This window comes from Natrix helvetica (genome assembly GCF_964273705.1).
Source record: "Natrix helvetica genome assembly, chromosome: W".
NCBI classification, from domain to species: Eukaryota; Metazoa; Chordata; class Lepidosauria; order Squamata; family Natricidae; genus Natrix; species Natrix helvetica.
Window position 1 is genome coordinate 84367724 of NC_138555.1, and position 15973 is coordinate 84383696.

Here is a 15973-nt window from a genome sequence, read left to right on the forward strand (position 1 = left end):
AGTGCCACTTCCGAGCTCAATGGCGAGGGACAAGAGGTGGTCCTCTTGGAGCCTTGCCGCCAACCCTCCGGCTGCACTCTCTGCCAGCAAGGGCAGACCACAGAGAGGAAAGGGCCAGGCAGGGAAGAGCAGCAAGGGAACGTCGAAAGCTCCGCTGGGTGGTCCTTGGCGGTCTCTTGAGTTTGGGGGTTCCTTGCAGATGTTTCACGACCCAGCGAGGGAACATCATCAGTGCTGATTAACTTCCTTCTAGCACTGATGATGTTCACTAGTTGGGTCATGAAACGTCTGCAGGAAAACCACCCAGCTCAGAGAGCACCAAGGACCCTTCAGTCCTCTTCTTCCTCCTCCCAAACCCCAATCTCTCGTAGCACTGATGATGTTCCCTAGTTGGGTCATGAAACGTCTGTGAGAAAACCACCAAGCTCAGAGACCACCAAGGGCCACTTGCTCTTCCTCCTCCCCTCTTCCTTCATCTCCCTTTTCTCCTCCTCCTCCTCTCCCTCCTCCTCCTCTCTGCAAACCCCACTCCCTGCTAGCACTGATGATGTTCCCTAGTTGGGTCATGAAACGTCTGTGAGAAAACCACCAAGCTCAGAGACCACCAAGGACCCAACAGTCCTTCACCTACTCCTCCTCTCCGCAAACCCCACTCCCTTCTAGCACTGATGATGTTCCCTAGTTAGGTCATGAAACGTCCACAAGAAAGCCACCAACTTCACACAGCACCATGGACCTCGTAGTTATCCTTTCCCTTTCTCCATTCCACAAACCCTTCTCCCCCCCCCACCCCCAAATGATGCTTCATAGCCGGGCCATGCAAGGAAACAACCCAGCTCAAGAGCGCCGAGAACTCCCACCATCCAACCCTGAATTACAAGCATTCTCCTCTATTCGAATCCTGCATCGCCAGCCTAATCCAGACAAGTTCAATTACTATTCCCACCTTTTTAACGGGTCTTTTTACTCTCAACCCTACTCTGTAAGGTTTGAAGGAGGCCCCAGGCTCCTTCTCCTACGTCTCCTAGGCTTATTATGGCCAGAGTGCACTAGAACCTCCCCTCCCCTTCCAGAAGTAGTAGAGGGGGGGGGGGGAGAAAACATGTAGTTAACAACACAACCATTCCTAAAAAGGGGTCAGGCTCCCAATTTCCCAAGGCCTGGTACAAGTGTGAGAGCCACGAGCGGCACTAGTCCCTTTGATGCTGCAGGTACGGCAACGCAATGTAACTCCTTAATAGGAGTCACCGGGACCAGCTCCCCTCTCGTTCCCCATCGTTGTAAATCAGAAGCAACTCCACCTCACAGCTGCCGAAATGACTTTGCCGTATTAAAGACGGAGGAGGAGGAGGAGGAGAGGCCATTAATCCCTCCCCCCCTCCCCCGAAGGGGTTCCTCCAAGAAGTTTGTAACCTCCCGCTCTTCCCCTCCGTGGACGGAGGGAAGCTCTGTATCGACGGGCAGCCGAACCGACTCGATTAATATCGCAGGACAGCTACCTCTACCTCGGCGGTAATTAGATGCTCCAGAGACTCTCGGAGCCCCCTCGAGCGATTTCTCAGCCGCCTCAACAAGACAAAATGGGCAAGGGAGCCTCGGCCGTTAACCCGGCTGTGATTAATGTGGGGCGTCCCCCAGCCGAGTGTCAACATTGGGAAGGTTTTCCCCCACACCCCCAAAATCGGAAGCGCCCATCCATCACCTGCTGTCACCGCTTAACAAAACCAAAGGGAAGGATTTATGCGCCCTGCAGGCAGCTGGTCATTTGCGTTCTTTTTAGAGGGTCATTGAGGCCACTTGGAGTCCCAAAGGTGCTTTTTTTCCCAAGAGGCAACTGGACTTTCTGGTTTGTTTTTTTTCTTTGGGGACGTTTTGCTTCTCATCCGAGAATCTTCTTCGGCTCTGACTGGACAGTGGTGGGGAAAGGAAGGATTTATATATTATACTCCTTGCGGACACCTGGTCATTTGCATCCTTTGAGAGAGTCCTCGAGGCCACTTGGAGGTTTGTCTGTATCCTTTCAGCAGTTCCAAGGCGGCTCCACACCCCTTTGCATCACTCAGGGGACCCTGAGGACACAGACAAACCTCCAAGTGGCCTCAAGGACCCTCTAAAAAGGATCCAAATGACCAGCTGTCTGCAAGGAGTATCAATCCTTCCCCACCATCCTGTCAGAGCCTAAGAAGCTTCTCGGATGAAAAGCGAAACGTCCTCAAAGAAAAAAACCCCAGAAAGTCCAGTTGCCTCGTGAAAAAAGCGGCACTTGGGACTCCAAGTGGCTTCAACGACTCTCCAAAAAGGATGCAAATGACCAGCTGTCTGCAAGCTGAAAGGAAATGAAATCCTTCCCTTCCCCACCACCGTCCAGTCAAGAGTCAAAGAAGCTCCTCGGATGAAAAGCGAAACGTCCTCAAAGGAAAAGAAAAAAAACAGAAAGTCCACTTGCCTCTTGAAAAAAGCACCTTTGGGACTCCAAGTGGCCTTAATGACCCTCTAAAAAGGATGCAAATGACCAGCTGTCTGCCAGGAGTATCAATCCTTCCTCACCATGCAGTCAGAACTGAAGAAGCTTCTTGGATGGGAAGAGAAACGTCTTCCAGGGAAAAAAAACCCGGAAAGCCCAGTTGCCTCTTGAAAAAAGCACCTTTGGGACATCCATGACCTGGATGACTGAGAAGCTCCATAGACAATGACCGTTACAACGGCACTGAAAAAAAGTGACTTATGACCGTATTTCGCACTTGCAACTACCATGGTGTCCCCATGGTCACGTGATCAAAATTCAGCCGCTTGGCAACTGACTCGTGTTTATGATGTTCTGGGGTCATGTGATCATCCCCTTTTGTAACCTTCGGACAAGCAAAAGGAAGACAGGTTCACTTCACACCCTTTTCACTCATCTGACAACGGCAGAGATTCATTTAACACCTTGGGCAGGAAAGGTTGTAAAATGAGGGAAAATTCACCTAACAGCTGTCTCACTTAGGGACAGAAATAGGGGGCTCAATCGTGGTCGTAAGTTGAGGAATACTCCCGTAGGTTCTCCGGCTTGTACAGGGGGTTGGACTACAGGACCTCTGAGGCCCCTTCTAGCCCTAGGATTCTATGTTCCAAATTCCTGGGAGACAGACAGGGGCCCTTTTCCCATTTGGGTTCAACAGCCGAGTCAACCGTGATCCTTACGGGACAGCTGACCATCCCGCGGGCATTTAGGGGGCGCGTCGGTTTTAGACAAATGATTGCTGGATTTTAAAGTGCTGTTTTGCGCCCGCGACTTTCTCCGAAAACCTTTAAGCCTCCATTCAATCTTTTTGCCTACCTATCCACCCATCCAAACAAGACCTCTGAAAACCACGCATGCTGCCTTGGCTGAACGTCTGGCTTTTCATGCAGTCAGAAAAGTCACGCAAAGGTAAACGGCTTCTCTCTGCATGATGGGTCTTTCAGGTTCGATTCCCATGACAGGTTCGAGGCGAGGTTCAAAGGGAGCACAGCCAGGTGACACACTCTTAAAAGCCGACGGCTGAGTTCACCATCACCAGGCATGACACAGGCACTGCTTTGATCCGTTGGAAATACAGGGCAGTCCTTCACATAGGACCACAGTTCGAATTTAGAACAGAATAGAACAGAATGGCGTGGAGTGGAATAGAACAGAATATAGAATCGAACAGAATTAATAGAATTGGAATAGAACAGGACAGGATAGAATGAGGAAAAATAGAATGGAATAGAATAGAACAGAACAGAATGAGGAAGAATAGAAAAGAAGAGCAGAATAGAATAGAACAGAATATAAAATAGAACAGAATAGAAAATGAATAGAACAGAGCAGAATAGAATAGAAAATGAATAGAATAGAATAGAAAATGAATAGAACAGAATAGAATATTAATAGAACAGCACTGAATAGAAAATAGAACAGAATAGAAAATAGAATATTTGTCACTTTGAATGTACACTAATCAGTAACCCGGCTGTTAAGTGAATCCAGCTTCCCCATGGACTTTGCTGGTCACAAAGGAGGATTGCGTGACCCCAGAATGCTGCGACCGTCATAAATAGGAACCAGTTGCCAAGCATCTCAATTTTGATCACGTGACCACAGAGGATGCTGCAACGGTCGTAAGTGGGGAAAACGGTTGTAAGTCCCTTTTTTTCAGTGCTGTTGTCACTTTGAACGGTCACTAAGTGAGCTGTTGTAAGTCGAGGACTGCCTGTGTTCCCAAAAAGCCTGGCCAGGACAAAGACAAGGTAAAGCCAGAAAAACAATGAAATCTGATATTATTTCATAAGAGATATATATCTAGGAGAGTGAATATAATAACTATTGTAACTTTGAACGGTCACTAAATGAGCTGTTGCTAAGTCGAGGACTACCTGTAAATAAACCTAGATTAATTTTTTAAAAATCAAATATGGCATGCTAGATAAAAATTAACTTTTCTTTTAGTTCTCTCCTTCTCCTTTCATGGTCCAGCTGGTGATCAGGTGCTTTTTCAAGAGGCAACTGGACTTTTTAAAGTTTTTGCTTGAAGAGGTTTCACTTCTCATTCAAGAAGCTTCCTCAGTTCTGAACGAATGGTGGAGAATGGAAGGATTTATATTCCTTGCCGTCATCCTATATAAATATAAATCCTTCCATTCTCCACCATTCATTCAGAACCGAGGACGCTTCTTGGATGAGAAGCGAAACCTCTTCAAGCAAAAAAAAAAACCCACGAAAGTTCAGTTGCCTTTGGAAAAAGCATCTTTGGAACCACCATCCCCTGGATGATGGAGAATCTCCATTGACTTAGGACAGAGCTGAAGAAGCTTCTTGGATGAGAAGAGAAACATCTTCAAGGAAAAACCAAGTCCAGTTACCTCGGGGGGGGGGGGGGGGGGAGAACCCTTTGACTTACGACCCAGAATCAAGCGCAAAATGTCCATTGCTAAGCGAGAGAAGTTGTTAAAGTGAGTTTTGAAAGCCGGCTGGGGAATTCTGGGAGTTGAAATCGACCCACGGATGAGATCACGCTGTATTTAATTTACCTAAGTGATTTAAAGCAAGGGACCGGCTGATCACAGTCCTGGGTATCTCCCGCGTTAAACTGGAACGCAAGATAAATTACGACTAAGCCCTGATGTGCTAATTCACCGCCTGCGGGGAATATGACATTATATACAGGAGAAATATGACCGCTGGTCTCCATTACACGCCGGCCAGAATTCTTTCTACAGGTAGTTCTTGACTTATGACTACCGTTGGGACCGGAGATCCTGCCATAAGCCGTCATGGCAAAGGCATTTAAAAGTTGAGGCGACCATATGACTGGACCCATTTTTTTTACAGAGGTCGTTAAGAGAATCAAAAGTCATAAGTCCGAGGCACAGAGTAGTTAAGCAAATCACACAGTCGTTAAGTGTGAACCTATTCTCCGAAATGTCAGAAACTGGCAAAAGAGCATCACAAATGGGAGTTACGGGGCTGTGGGATACTGCAAAAATCGTAAATGTGAAACTGGTCGCCAAGCAACAAACATGGGGTCATGTCCGTGTGTGTGTGTGTGTGTGTGTGTGTGTGTGTGTGTGTGTGTGATTTTAAGGATGAGGAACGCTTTACAAGCCTAAAATCATCCTTTCTGAGCCATGAACCCAAACGTTCATTAAACAACCAGTCATAAATTGAGGACTATTTATATCATCATCATCTTCATTTAACGACGCCATAATCCCTTGCGGGATGGAGTCTGGGCAACTGAGCAGAGCTAGCAGTGTTTTAATGGCCGGATGCTCTTCCTGTTGCTAATGCAGAGTTTTGTTCAGCAGATATATTCTATTTATATATCTCGTGTAAAATTACTACACAAGTCTTAATTTAGAATAGGGGTTTCCAAACTTGGCAAACTTTGAAAGACTTGTGGACTTCAATTCCCAGGCTTCCCCCATGCCGGCTGGGGAATTCTGGGAGTTGAAGTCCACAAGTTGCCAAGTTTGGAGATCCCGATCTAGAATCTAAACGAAGCAAAGACCCATCTGTAATCAGCCCAAAATGAGAAGGATCCCATCTCATCTCTACTCCATCAGTTGAGCATAAAAGAGATCTTAATGCCCATATAATAGAACGGAACGGAACAGAATGGAATAGAATGAGTTAGAAGGGACCTTGGAGGTCTTCTAGTCCAACCCCCTGCTTAGGCAGGAAACCATGGTTGATGGAACTGGGGCTGTCTAGTTTAATGAAGAGAAGGACTCAGGGTGACATTATAGCAGTCTTCCAATATTTAAGGAGCTGCCCCAAAGAAGAGGGAGTCGAGCTATTCTCCAAAGAGAAGCAAGCTGGAATGAAGGAGAAACTTCCTAACAGTGAGGATAATTAACCAGTGGAACAGCCTGCCACCAGAGGTTGTGGGTGCTTCATCACTGGAAGGTTTTAAGAAGAGTTTGGAGAACCATTTGTCTGGAATGGTCTAGGGTTTCCTCCCTGACAAGGGGGTTGGACTAGAAGACCTGCAAGGCCCCTTCCAACTCTGTGATTCTAATTTTAACTCTAATTCAAACCCAGAAAGTTACGTACCAGGAAGGCTCAAAAGTCCCAACTTTTATTTCGCATTTTAAATTGCACGTCCCGTTCTTTGAATCAGGAACTGATCACCTTGTCAAGGTGATCAAACTCTTCTCCTGCAGCCCCCAAAATATTGGGGATCGTGGCCCCAAAATTCAGCACTGAATCCCGGCAATCTGAGTTACCACCAACTATCAAGAAAGAAAGAAAAACCAGTTCTGTCCCCATTGTGTTGCCTGGTAGTAAAAGAATCTATTTGACATAAAGACACATGCAGTCCTCGACTTACGACCTCATTGGAATCAAACATTTCCATTGTTCAGCAAGAACATTGCTAAGCAGATTTTGCCTCTTTTTACAAGCTTTCTTGCCACGGTGGTTAAGTGAAGTTAGTCACACGGTCGCTAAGTGAATCTGGCTTCCCCATTGACTTTGTGGGTCAGGAGCTTGCAAAAGGGGATCCCGTGACCCCCCCCAGGAAACGCTACAACCGTCCGAAACCGGAGCCAGTTGCCAGCTGCCTCAATTATGGTCACAGGACTGTGGGGACACTGCAAGGATCGCAGGTGTGGGAGAACGGTCATAAAAGCCACTTTTCTCAGTGCCGTTGTTAATTCCGGTCACTAAACCAACGTTGTAAGTCAAGGACTGCCTCTATTTCAATCAATGACTCAATCAGAATAGAGCTGGAAGGGACCTTACAGTCTAACCCCCTGCTCAAGCAGGAGGCCCTAGGCCATTTCAAACAAATATGTAACTGAAAAGGGATCTTGGAGGTCTTCTAGTCCAACCCCCTGCTCAAGCAGGAGGCCCTGTATACTATTTCAGACAAATATGCAATCAGAATAGAGCTGGAAGGAACCTTGGAGGTCTTCTAGTCCAACCCCCTGCTCAAGCAGGAGGCCCTATATACTATTTCAGACAAATATGTAATCAGAATAGACCTGGAAGGAACCTTGGAGGTCTTCTAGTCCAACCCCCTGCTCAAGCAGGAGGCCCTATATACTATTTCAGACAAATATGCAATCAGAATAGAGCTGGAAGGGATCGAAGGGATCTTGGAGGTCTTCTAGTCCAACCCCCTGCTCAAGCAGGAGGGACCCTATATCAACTTCTTTAAGTATTTTCATCCTTAACTTACAACCCCCCTCAGAGAAAAATGAGCGCGTGGGGCGGCTTCCTGATCCGTTCGGTTGGAAGGAGGCCGCCGTCACCGTTCCCCTCGCACAGCAGACCCCCGCGAGGATCAATACATCGAGGCTCCAAAGTCACTCTCCCACCCACCCCCACCCCCAAAAAGCACCACAAACAGACTTTTCGATGTCTTTTGCAATTTAAAAGAGTCCTCCCTCCCCAAAGGGTTGTCACAAAGTCACCAGGGACGTTTCCTGGCTTCGCTTCCCGGGGGGTGGGGGGGGGCGTCTCAAAGTCACGTCATGCGGTGCTTAATGGCTGGATCTGGCCCACGCTGGCAGCCCAGACTAGCCCCCTTCCAGATAAATCCCTGCAATTGGCAGTGATGGATGAGTCCCAGCCCAGACAGACGGCACAGGAAGTACAAAAATAAAAGCCTTCAACGCTGCGACAGAGAGCCCATCAGGGCAGCCGGGAGTCGCTGCCACCCCGTGTCTGCTGGATGACCTACAACACAATGTGTTGTCGGAGGGGAGGGGGGGTGTCTTACGCCTTGCCCTTGCCCGCCCCTCCATCGCCAACCGCTCCTGTTCCTTCCACCCTGCCTCCCTAACCCACAGGACACACACAGAAGCTCCTGTATAAATCACAGCTGGCACTAATTGGCTCCCCGCGCCAACCGCACTGCCGAAGAGGTCGCAGGCTAAACGGGACGGCGGGAGGCTAAAGTGCTCCCGCAGGGGGAGTCCCTTCGGGTCAAAAGATTAAACAGATGGGAGGAAGGCGGGCAGGAGGAGGAGGAGGAGGGAGGAGGAAGGCGGCGTGAGTGGGGCAGGGGAAAGAGAAGGCTGTGCCCACCCGCGGTAGGTCAACAGAGCGAGTGACGGGTCTTGGTACCCATCCAGCCTTTTTCGACCCAACCTGATCGCTTTATATCCCAACGGCTTCGCTCCTGCCAACCAACGCCAGCCTCCCTCCGTCGATAAAGCCTGCCAAACTCTAAAATAGACTCCTAAATCGGGCCTGCGGGTAGACACTGGCATTGTGTGCCCAATCCCCTGGTCCTATTTCAGACCCGGTTCTCTTTCCCCCACACACACACGCCCACCCTCCTCTCTTTGTCAAAGAGCCGAGATACGACGCGTGGGCTCTCCCCCTTGCCACAGGGGCTTGCTTTTCTGCTCACAAGGCAATTGGGGGGGGGATAATCTATTCCCCCCCTCCCCGATTAAAAGCAGGGGTTCAGGCAGGCATTGGGCTTAACCAATGCTCCATTGCAGGCATCCTCTCAAATGGGGAAGGGAGAAAGGGGGAGGGGAGAGGACGCATGGGAAGCATTTACAATACAATCCTTGCTCAGCCAAGCAAGTATTATTATGCTGTTATAAAAAAAAGCCACACACACACACACACACACGCACACACACAACAAAGCATCTTGCAGATAAATGGAAGCTTGTCGCCCCCTTCTCGACTCCAACAAAAAAGAAAACAAAAAACCCGTTCAACTTCATGAATAAGGGGTGCAAGGATGACATTCCACCCCACCACCATCCTCCACTTCCCCTCCCTCCCCCTTTCCCCATATTACATATTATTATTTTTTGCCTCTGGCCCAACCCTAGCTCCTTCTGACAATACAACATTTATCTCTTGAATCCTCCAAAGAAGCTTCACCTTGTTGCATTTCCCCCTCTTACAACGCCACCTTCCTTCCGCTTCTGATGGGATGGGATTGACAAATAGCAGAGGAGGGGCCCCCGAAATACATCAGGATAGGGTTTTTAAACCAGACGCCCCCTCCCTCACAACTCTTGTCAATTTCTAATTCATCTATCAATCTTTTTTTTTTCTGCCTACTTCTTCCACGCTTTCTTGCTCCCCCTGCTTCTCCACCCCCACCCCCACCCCCCATTTCTAATCATAATATTGGCACACATGCGCAGAAGATTCTTATATTTGGCAGGCAATCAACTAGAATTTTCCACACACGTGATATTTCTACTCCCTACCTTGAAAATATATATTATATAAAGCTAACAAAGGATTTGGGGAGGAAATGGGAAGGGGAGGGGAGAGAGAGAGAGAGAGAGAAGGAATGCAGATGAGTAGCCATAACTGCAAATTATAATAAACCAAGCCTACTTAGACAAACAGCGTTTTATGTGTTTCAAGTTAATACTAAAAAGGAAGAGGGGGGGGGGGAGAAAAACTGGGCAGCCAATTTGAAAAGCAAAATAACTGATGATAATAATAAAAGAACGGGCCCTTTTTTATCTATGACAGTTAATGGCGGAGAGAATAACAGCCATTTCCATTAGTGAGAAATCTTAATCGTGAGGATAAATACATATTTTTTTTAAAAAAAAAAAGTCGTGCAGGGGAAGGGAAGGGTAAGGAGAAGTGGGGGGGGGGGGAAATGCCTATTTGGTGACACGGGGAAGATTTATGGATGGAGGGGGGAAGGGAAGGCTCGATTTTGTCTTCAAAAATCTGTCCCATTGCGTGCATGGGGGGGGGGGAAGCGAGCTGGGACCTTTCTAAACTCTGCGCCTTCTCCACCACCGTCGAAGGGGAAGAGGAAAGCAGCCGAGGGGCTTTCGAAAGGAGCCTGACAGCCAGCTGTCAATTCCAGCCTGTTGCTGAGAACAGGAAAGGGGGGGGGAGCAGGGGGGGTGTTTGTCTTCCAGGCGGTTAGCAGACCACAAGAGCATCCCTTGACAAGGAGCCCTGCCGGGGGGGGGGGGGGGGGAATGACAGACCCTCCCACCCCCGCCGGTTTGCAAACTCTGCCCTTACAAGCTGGGTGAGGTCAGGGCACCGGGATTCCCAGGCCTTTGGGCATTGCGAAGGAGGGAGGGGGAAGAGATGTACATGCTGGGGTGGGGAGGCAAGAGACCGCAGAGGGAAAAGGAGTGTCCAGAATTAAGTGGCAGCTTGGGAAAAATCGGAGCAGAGGCCAGTTTTAAGTGTCTCTAGGGCTGTGTTGGGGCCGCCTGCAATTTGTTTAAAACACTGGCGGGCACTTTTTTAAAAAAGAAAATCTCCTCTCAGGTCCCGTCCACCCTTTGCCCAGGGGCCTTACTCCGCCTTCTCTCTCTCCTCTTATACCAACTTTCTTTCTTCTGAAGTGCCATCCCTTAGAGAGGCTCTGCTTCTTGGCCCTCTTCCACCCCCTTCCCTCTTTCCTTTCCCCTTTCCTATTTCCCTTTTCCTTTTCTTCCTTTCCCTCCCTCTTTCGTCTTTCCTTTTCTTTCCTCTTTTCCATTGCCCTTCCCTCTTCCCTTTCTTTCTATTGTCCTCGCCTTCCTTATCCCACCCCCTTCCTCAAAAAGTTTTAGCCACTCTTTGCATATTTCTATAGCCTCCTAATTTGCCCGCGGGACCTGCCACCTGAGAGGCAGCTTCAAAAACCGACTAAAATAAACGATGACGTTTCCAGGATGAGGCCAGCAAGTGACTCCAGTTGAAGCAGACAATGCCTTAAAAATCATCTCCTCCCTTGGGAGATAGTAAAACGCAGCTTTGGGGCTAAATTCAAAGCCCCAATTTCCCCTCTATGGGCCATGTCATAGATGCAGGCTCAAGCTGCCCCTCTCCACAAATTTTTGGAAGCTCCCTGAGCGGCTTTGGGGCAATCCCGCTCCCTCTCATCCCATCCTACTTCACAAGGTTGCTGTTGATGGGGGGAAATGGGAGGGGGGGAAACATCTTGCGCACCTCACAAGCAAAAAGGCAGGATCGAAATCTAACAAAGAAATAACTAGCTCTCTTAGCTTCAGAGGAGCCAGGGACACAATCTCACAATCTAGAGAAGTCAGTCAGAAGTTTCGCTGCTTAGCAGGTAAGATTTCATGGCCCCAACAGCAGTGACGGGGGCAAAGTTGCAAAGCACATAACGCAACCACCACAAAACGGGCATTTCGTTCTTTCCGAATACACTACCGTACGTCAAAATATTACAGACTTAATGTAGCTTTTTTACTTTCATAAACCAAAGGGAGGGAAAACTTTTAAGCAGCGTAAAGCATCCCCTATTGCGCGTAGAAGTCTCTTAACACCCTGATTCTGTTCACAAAAAAGAATCCGATTCCTAAAACTCATTTTTGGCACCAGCTCTACTTTCATAAACTCATACTCGGGCCTTTCCTCTTTCCTAAATGTAGGATTTTATGTTTGCCCCTGTTCAAATTCACTTGGTGGATTGTCTCACTACTCCTGCTTAACAAGGCCTTTCCAAATCTCGATGGGGTCCTTTAAGATGCTTGCCACCCCCTCACACACACACACACCCCACACACGTTTTGTGTCATCTGAAAATTTGGAATTTTCTAACTCACCAACAAATATGTTGAGCAGCAAAGAATCTAGGACCGAGCCCCACTCAATCCCTCCTTGGAGCCTGATCCAGTCACCTGTACAGGTAAGCCCTTGACTTACAACCACTCCTTTAGTGACCGTTCAAAAGCTACACCTGTGAAAAAAGGGATTTACAACCATTTTTCACACTTGGGACCATTGCAGCATCCCCAGGGTGTCGTGCTCAAAATTCAGACGCTCAGCAACTGACTCGTAGTTATGACGGTTGCTGTGTCCCGGGGTCACGCGATTCCCCTTTAGTGACCTTCTGACAAGCCAAAGTCCACGGGGGAGCCGGATTCATTTAACAACTGGGTTACTAACTTAACCGCTGCAGTGATTCACTTAACAACATTGTCAAATGGGGCAAAACTCAATTAGCGACATTCAGAAATGTTGGGCTCAACTGTTGCACCCTAAATCGAGCATTACCGGGATTCGCTGGGTATACTTTTTTTCAACCAACTTTGATCCTTCTTTTGCCATCCTCTCTTTCTAAGAACCATCCCTACGGCCAGCTAAACTAGTAGAATTTAGCTTGATAAATGCCTGCACTGTTTCCTAAATATTCACAACTGAACACCTTCATAATCTGAGTTTCGCCTGGTGTCAACAAGCAGACGAGGGCAGAGACAGCTGGCTCTTTTTTCCCCGTGTTGGGAATGAGAATAACATTTGCCCAGTCTAATCCTCTGATGCTGCTATGCCCACTCCCATGACTTCCCCCAAAACACAGCGATGGGATCTCCAAGGGCTCTTCGATCGATGTAACTGGCCTGGCCTGGAGACATAAAAGCCATTCCTGCTAGCCCTCAATCCTCGCTTTACTGGCTATAGAGGTCGTCCTCCCTTCCTTAGGTCAACTGTCCAGCTGAGGTTGCACACCGTGGCAGAGACGGGACTGAAAAGCTCCCAGTGGTGCCTTTTTTTCAGGAGGCCACTGGACTCTCTTGGTTGTTTTTTTTCTTTTGAAGACGTTGCGCTTCTCATCCAAGAAGCTTCTTCAGCTTCTGACAGGACGGTGGGGAAAGGAAGGGTTGATCCGTCCTATTAGTTTTTATCCACTATCCTGTCAGAGCTGAAGAAGCTTCGTGGATGAGAAGCTTCAAAAGAAAAAAACAAGATTGCCTCCTGAAAAAAAACACCTTTGGGACAACCATGATCTGGAGGACGGAGAATCTCTACAGACTGAAAAAGTTCTTATTTTTCCTCATCGCCTGTTCCTATCCTTCCATCTTCTCTCAGCAGCTGCCCCCCCTTCCTTTTTTATCCTCCTGAGAGGGCCAAAATCCCTCCCCCCTTTTTTTTCAAGTCTTTTTCTAAGTCCCTTTATACTTTAGTACCCTAACACATCCCTTCTTATGGCTTGCATCCTACCTCCCTCCATTCTCAGTCCTTGTGCTTGAGTGGTCTCAGCAATAATCGCACTTCCCCTAGAGGCAGGCCACTAAGAAGCCATTATAAAACATGATCGAAGGACTGAGGTTTCTTTCTTTTTTTTAAAAAAAAGACCAAAATGTAAAAGTTTGCATTTATCATTTGCTTCTACAGCGAGATCAGCGGTTGGAAAGTGCTAAGCATTACGAACAAGGAAGCCCAATACACTGCCGGATAATGGGGGACCCAGCAGAGTCATCCCACCAGTTACCGGAACTGCTACCTAATTTACACGGTGTTTCGGATTTGTGTTTTAGGAGTTACGTTAAGAGTTTCTGCTTTCATTCCAGTAAACAAGAGAGACCCAATACATAATAGAGACTGGATTGTAGAATGGAAACGTCGCCAACAAGGAAGGGGGGCCCTTGCCAGCCGCAACACCAACTTGTCGCAAAAGCAAAAGATCTACTGCTAAATACAGATTTTTTATTTTTATTTTAAATTCTGAGCGCAGGTTTTCTTCCAGAGTCTGGAACGATGGATGCCATCCATGACCCAACAACCCAAGGAAAGAAGGGGAGACTACAACGCTATAGATCAGCTTCTGGTAAGTCTACAGGATCCCGTGGCGAATTATCTATGGAGGCCCACCATTAAATCAAAGGCAGGACAACTGGGAAGGGGCAATCCATTTTTCCTCTTTTGAAGAGCCCCCTCCTATGGGTGCCTGCCAGTCACAGGGCCCAGCTAAAGCCACGTGGGAAGAGCCCATCAATGTACAGATAATTAAATAATCAACGTGTTGTCTGGCACATCCACATTAGCGTGTGTGTATATATATTTATATACACACCCAGACGGATACGCATCAAGGCGCTAGCCTTCCGCGGGGGCTGTAATCGGGAAAGCTACCCTGGTGACTTTTCTAGCCATCAACCAAACAACAAATCGATAAGCCAACCATTTCTGTAAGCTAACCGTGTGTTATAAAAAAAGAAGGGGGGGAGAGGAGAATGGCACTGCCTACCCGTGACAGTGTAACGCCACCCCGGCAGACAGATAATAAAGAAGCACATCGCACAATACAGGTAGACCTCGACTTACAATCATTCATTTAGGGACCATTCAAAGTTACACCACCACTGAAAAAAGTGACACATGACCATTTTTCACACCGTCGCCAAGTGGGACCTCCCCGTGGTCATGTGATCAAAATTCAGGCTCTTGCCAACTCATATTTATGACCATAGTGACCCATGTGAGCTCCTTTTGCGACCTTCGGACAAGCAAGGTCAAAAGAAAGCCAGATTCACTTAACAACTGTTACTAACAGTTACCTTCCCACCAACGGGGGTTCCTATTTTTTTACTTGCATTTTTTACCTGCTTTCGAACTGCTATGTTGGCAGAAGCTGGGACAAGTAACAGGAGCTCACTCTGTTATGCGGCGCTACAGCTTTGAACCGCCAAACTGCTGACCTTTCCGATCGACAAGTTCAGGGTCTTAGCTACTGAGCCACCACATCATGAAGTTGACTTTATCCTTAAAACTAGAAGCAAGAGAATAAGTAGATTTCCTTGCTAAATATCTGCAGGGAAGACACTCTCTATAATCTATATATTTCATATCTTTAGTGGAACTACCAGAAATCACTTCTAACATTGTCTGAACAAATTTCAATTAATTTCCCTTTTGCACCCTTTTCACAGGCAAAATAGTTACCCAAACACGCAATTTGAAAATTGCGGCCTTTAAAAGTTTTCGAAGGGTTATTATTTTCACGCTGACTTTTACTCTTTTTATGTGAGGCTTGGCCTAGCGTTGCCCGTTTGGCTCCAAACCTCTCAATCTTTCCTTTTGGCAGGCTCTTTTACTCTAAAGAGCAGATGGGCTTGCCTTCTGACTCCTGATGGACCACAGGATATATTTATATATATATTTTTGGCCAAGTCTTGAAACAAAACTCTTTTCATGTGAATTGGATTCGGACACCTGTTAGGCCTTTTAAGGATACACACCTGTATGGGAGGTAGGTTTTTATTCATTTTTATCTGGTGTTTGGATTTCGGAACTCTTCCTCTTACGGTCACTGCAAAGTCTTGGCCAGAGGCCTTAAATCTCCAGGACTGGCAAGGAAAAGATGCCCATAATAAGCTGGACAGCCAGCCCAGGTCAAGGGAAGTCTGGCCAAGTTCAGTAGGGCACAGCTCCATAAGAAACCCCTTGCTCATCCCCCACATCTCAGCCTGCAGTGGGATTCTTCCTGCCCAATGGGGTGGCAAAACATGGCCAGAGATCTCCAATGTCCAGCCATCTCTCCAGCACCCCCTTTTCTAGGTATACACCCCAGGTGACCTCTGATTTTCCTCCCCTCCCCCCATGGATGGCCAACCCCCTCCTGCAATGAGAGCTATCCCCATCAGGCCCAGGAGACGAGCCCCCAGATACTGTGAGTTGGGGGCAGTGGTTCCCCCTACCCCTCCCTCCGACAGCCTCAGCCCCCCTCCCTGAGAGGCAACCTTTCCTGCAACCTATGGGATGTCAAAACCAGGCCAA

At 47.8% G+C, this 15973-nt stretch overlaps 1 protein-coding gene across 3 annotated transcripts in view; it reads right to left on the reverse strand.

Moving 5' to 3' along the window:
• LOC309400816 (chromodomain-helicase-DNA-binding protein 3-like) overlaps window positions 1-15973 on the reverse strand; it is a 110559-nt gene that overhangs the window by 91200 nt on the left and 3386 nt on the right. The gene's annotated exons all lie outside the window — the stretch shown is intronic.